Raw genomic sequence first — 5,981 nt, 5'->3', positions numbered from 1 at the left:
TTTCCCAAAAAAAGGATAAAATTCTGACCTCCATAGAGATAAAATAAGTATATTATTTCACTCATTCGTAAAGGGCCAGATAAATTGTTAAATGAAGAACCCAGTGAGCAGTTCAAAGGAAAAGTCAAATAAAGTCACATTTATATGAAATGACATTATATCGAAATGAACTTACAAGCAGATATGAAACCGACTTTGTCGATGGGGGAGAAAGAAGTTAATTGAATCTCCACTGGAAAGAATTTATTTTCTTATCTACAAAAAAATGAAAATAATAATTTGGCATCGTTATCAGTTATCTACAATTTACAGATTATAAAACAGCTCCAAGGCAAAGTTGCATCAGAATCAGATAATCAGGATGATCTTACTAAGCCAGAAGTTGGCAAACTAAGGGCAGCAGGCCACATCCAGCCTCTCCAGGTTTTGCACATAAAGGTTTATTGGAACACAGCCATGCTCATTTGTGTACTCATTGTCTCCGGCTGCCTTCACACAATGCAGAGTTGGGAAGCGGTGTACAATAGCTGTCTCTAAAGCCTTGAGTGTTTACTCCCTGGTTCTTTATGGAAAGTGGGTGCTGACTACTGCTCTAAACAATGCATGGTTTTCCACGGAAGCACTTCCTTTTTTCTACAAAGGGAAAAGGGAAGGACCGAATAGAAGGAAAAGATGAAACCATATGATGAGTGGATGGGGTCAAGTGCTATTTCCTCTGAGACAACCAAATGCATCTCAGGGCCCTGGAGGCACGGAGCAAAGCACATCTTCTGGAGCAGCCACTTTGCTTTTCATTCAAATATCAAATATGCAGTTTGAAAAAGGTCCCCAGGGACTTTACTGCAAATAAAAGCAGTAGACAGGGCTGTCGGGCTGGGCTCCCTCTAGGAGAAAGCCTTGATCCTTTAGAATTGGTGATAAGCTTTCACACATGAAGGCAGCACCGAAATGGGTTGACAATCAAAGGTCAAGTCTCAGTTGTCCCGGACGTTTGCCTTTGATCTGGCACAGGAAGGGGCTTCAGCTCCCCATCCTCCCCTCCCTGCAGGATTTCACGTGGTGCCAATTTTCCTCACCTTGAGTTTTGTTAGAAAGCCAATAACAAGAATTCACTCTGTTCTTAGCAGGAGTATTGGCTGGATTCACAATGCCCCTTTTTGGGAGGAAAATAAAATAGATTGGAGCTCGAGAACACAGCAGAGCGACCATTTCTCAAAAGTCAACCTTACACATCAAAGTGAATATACTTCAGGCCACTCAACTATACACTGAAATGCAGTTAAAATGGTACATTTTATATTATCATTACTGTTATTAATGTGGTATATTTTACCACAATAAAAGCACTAAAAAATAAACCTGTGTCCTTAAGTCGTAGTGTGAAATAGTATGAATATTTCAGTGACAAATATAAGTCAGTTGAGTTATAAACTCTTTACCTTAAGATCTAGGGACAGTAATGTTTTTCAAAAAATGTTCCATTACTGAAAATATATTCCAGTAATATATTGTAAGGATATATTGTAAGAAATATGTTCCAAGATATATTGTAAGAAAATTACATTTTTGAGGTGTTATATTTGAAGGGTTGCTGTTGCAGGTATTATTTTGGCTACCCTTTTGGAAGGAGTATGATGAATTAATTAAATTCTACATTCAGAGGGAAAAAAAGAGCATTCAGAGACTCAGTCATGTTGGCGTGGGTCATGATAGCTGAGATTGTCTTGGGTTGCAGGGACCTTTACCTCCCAGGGAATGAATATTCTCCCTTTGGCCGGAAACTGGTTTGGTAATTAAATGCTCGCTCCATCTGCTCACAGCTTTAAAAGAAAAATAAGAAGGCTCAGTCTCAGACAGGGCCGCTTCTAAGAGCTGGTCCAATTCATACAGCAGGAGCAATGAGAAACCTAAAATTCTAGGAGCCAAAGCAGAGGGTCTCCCATGGTAAAATCTGCCAACTGGACAACAAGATTCTGTCTTGTCCATGGAAACAAATACAAGTTATTGTCAACTTGCAGATTATAAAAGAGCTCAAAGGTCATGGACAGACACTTTTCAATAAGATCAACAACTCTCAATTCAATGAAAAACAGTATTACAATAGTCACATAGGAAGAAGGAAAAAATGAGCGGTGAGGAAGCTGTTAAAAAACAGCAGGTTTTTTGTTTTGTTTTTGTCTCTCGAATGCACGTCTCACTTTTTGTTATACATAACACTCCTACTTACTTTGGGGAATTATGCACCCCTCTTGCGTGTGGTTCATCAAGATGGCCTGGCCTGCTAGCTCAGCGTATCATCCATCTGCAGCCAACAGAATGCTCCCTTTGTGGAAGTATAATGTTGAACAAAGTGACAAAAGCACTATTTGTTTTTGGAACCTAATATTTGGAACCTAATCATTTGTCAATGTCTCCTTGAAGATACAGTCAGAGTGTTCTTCATTCCTAGGCCCTGTCAATGAAATAGCCAAACTCTAAAATATTTGAAGAGATTTATCCTGAGCCAAATGTGAGGACCATAACCCATGACACAACCCCAGGTCCTGAGAGCACGTGCCCAAGGAGGTTGGATTACAGCTTGGTTTTATACGTTTTAGGGAGACATAAGACGTTAATCAGTCCATGGAAGGTGTACATTGGTTTGGTCCAGAAAGGTGTGACAACTGGAAGCAGGGAGCCTACAGGTCATAGGCGGATTCAAAGATTTTCTGATTGGCAATTGGTTGAAAGAGTTGTTATTATCTAAAGACCTGGAATCAATAGAAGGGAGTGTCTGGGTAAAATAAGGGGTCGTGGAAACCAAGAGTCTCATTATGTAGATGGAGCCTTATAGATGGCCACCCTTAGAGGCAATTGATGGCAAATATTTCCTATTCAGTCCTTTAAAAGCTGTTAGGCTCTCAGTTAATCTCCTCAGGATCAGAAAAAGACCTGGAAAGAAAAGGAGTCTCTACAGAATGTAGATTCTCCCCACAAGAGAGAGCGTTACAGGGACATTTCAAAATATGTCAAATAAATATTTTGGGGTAAAATACTTCAATTTATTTCAGTGCCTACTGTCTGTCATATGATGCTATACCAGAGTCAGGTTGGAATCTGGCATCTTACTGCTACAAAGAGTATGTTCTGGCAGCCTTAGGAACTCCGTTTTAATGTTAATGCTGGTCTTTTGCGCCTGGACTTCAAAGCAAGGCTAATATAATAAGGCCTGTCCCACCACCCCTTCCCATCATGGCCTGACCTACATAATCAGGTTTCTTTTTAATACCCTGGTCGGAGAGGAGGGTTGGCTGAGGGAGCTTAGAATTTTATTTTTGGTTTACAACTCCTAATGATTCCTTTGCTGAGTTCCTTCTCCGGTCTTCTTCAGGGTCATCTCTGCACCCAAAATGCCTCATCCCTCAAATCTTCCGCCTTCGGTGGAACCTCCCTGGCTGTTGAGCCCAGCTCTCTGCAAGGGGCTCCACCTTTATGGATTTTTCTTCGCTCCTTCCTGTCTCCAGCAGCTCAGCTCTGATGCCACACATGGCTCACTCTCTTAGTGGTAGGAAATTGCCCAGCTTCGGTCCGTTTAGTGATGGAATCTTATAGATGATAACAATATATCCTCATTTGTCTTCCAACATGCCAATTTCCTTCCCTTTCCAGGTTTCCTAGTATTACTGAGCAGGTGGGCTTGCTGCCGGATGCACATAGAAGTCAACGCTATGGCACCAGCTTTTGGAAACAGAAAGGCTTTATTGCGAGGCCAACAGCAAGAAGACAGGAGATGCGGCTCAAACCTGTCTTTCTGTTTTGGGGTCTAGGGCAAATTTTAAGGAGTTGGGAGGCAAGGGAAAAGATTTAGGAATGTTATCTTTTCTGATTGCAGAGTTTCAGATTTGACCATTTGTAGTCAACGTATGTTGAAGTGGACTTTAGCTTCTGATCTGGGCCAACAGTCTCCTTCCTTTTGAAAGGGTTCAGGCTCCAATCATATGCAATCTTCTTGGTGCCCCAGGGAGGAATTACTATTTGCAGGTAATGTTAGGGATAAACGTTTTTCTATTGTGCATGCCTGGGTTTCATGACTTGCAGTTTTGGCTCTGTTACCTACAAAGTAACTTGACATTCCGTGATCCACAGAGTAGGCCCAGTTTGGGCTGGTCCTGCAGTTACACTAGTGTGTGCAGCAGCCACACTCTCACGTCACCCGTCTCCTCCAGCTCCCTGTGTTTAAAAGTCAGCCTGCCCTTGGAACCATGCTGTAATCGCACGTTTCTGGAGCTCCTGGGCACTTAGCTGCATCTTTGTAAATACACTTGCTGTGTAAAATGTCTCGCTCCCGTGAGGAGTAAGCATGCAGTTTTCTATGCCTATGTGAGTAGGGGGGTGGATACAGTGAATTTTGAGTAAACCGAAGTGTTTAAAACTCTTATCAAAAACAGAAAAAGAGAAGCCTCTCTGGAGGAACAAGGAGCAGACAGGAACAATTCATACACAGCCTGTGCAGAAGGACTGGCTACTCCAGAGGACACAGCGTTTCTTCTGTATAAAAGCAGCCTCCTCTCCCAGGACAGGGAGCCTCTGGGTAATACTTCACATATAAAAAAGGTGCAAACCAGATACAAGGTAGCAAGAGTAAACAGAGGTGATTTTAATAAGGATCAAGGAAATAGAAGACATAAAACTAAAGGAGATGGATGAATATTAAAAGAGTCACATAGGAAGAAGAAAACAGTGGGCAGTCAGGAAGTTGTAGAATCTGTAAAGCAGCTATTTCTCTGTCTTGAGCACATTCATACAATTAGAGAAAACATACACTTTTACAAGCACTTTGTAAAACAGTTTGGCAATTTCTTAAGAGGCAACCATACACCTACTAGTTGATCTAGCCATAGCACTCTTAGGTCTTTGTTCAAAAGAAGTAAAACCTTTGTGTTTGTAAAGTTTCGTGCACAGATGTTCGTAAAAGTTCCTTAGGTAGTAGTCAAACCCGAATGTCTACCAACAGGTGAACTGATATAAAAATTATGGTACATTCATACATTATAAACACCTAGTAATAAAAGGGAATGAATTACTGATATTCAAAACAACAGAAGTAAATCTCAAAATAATTATACTGAGTGAAAAAAGGCTGCCAGAAAATATTACTTGCTATATGGATTAGTTGGAGTTCTCGAAAGCAACAGAACCAAAAGGGTATGTGTACACACACACACACACACACACACGGAAAGTGAGACAGAGGGAGAAAGCTTATCAGGAATGGGGTCATGTGATTATGGAGACTGGCCAGTCCGAATCTGTAGAGCTGATGTTCCAGGTTGAAGGCTGACGGGTAGGTGAATCCTTTCTCACTAGAGGGAGGATCAGAATTTTCTTTCATTCCGACCTTCAACTGACTGGATGAGGTTCACACACATTATAAAAGGCAATTTGCTTTATTCTGTCTACCATTTAAAATATAAATTTCTTCTTAAAACACTCTCACAGACACACCCAGAGTAATGTTTGAACAACTCTCTGGGTATCTCATGACCCAGTTAAGTTGATGCATAAAATTAACCGTCATATTGTATGCTTCCATTTTCATAATATTCTTAGAAATGCAAAATAATTAATAGTGAAAGGAATGAATCAATGTTGTCTGGGCATGGTGAGAGTGACTGGAGGGCCAGAGGTGTATGGAGAGCGTGAGAAGTCCATTGGAGCTGATGCGTATGTTAAAATTGTCTTAGGCCAGGTGCGGTGGCTCACGCTTATAATCCCAGCACTTTGGGAGGCTGAGGTGGGCAGATCCTGAGGTCAGGAGTTCGAGACCAGCCTGGCCAATACAGTGAAACCCTGTCTCTACTAAAAAATACAAAAATTAGCTGGGCGTGGTAGCATGTGCCTGTAGTCCCAACTACTCAGGAGGTTGGGGCAGGAGAATCGCTTGAACCGGGAGGCGGAGGTTGCAGTGAGCCAAGATCACACCACTCCACTCCAGCCTGGGT

The sequence above is a fragment of the Macaca mulatta genome, chromosome 11, assembly GCF_049350105.2.
Source record: "Macaca mulatta isolate MMU2019108-1 chromosome 11, T2T-MMU8v2.0, whole genome shotgun sequence".
NCBI lineage: Eukaryota > Metazoa > Chordata > Mammalia > Primates > Cercopithecidae > Macaca > Macaca mulatta.
Note: the sequence above shows the minus strand (reverse complement) of the source record.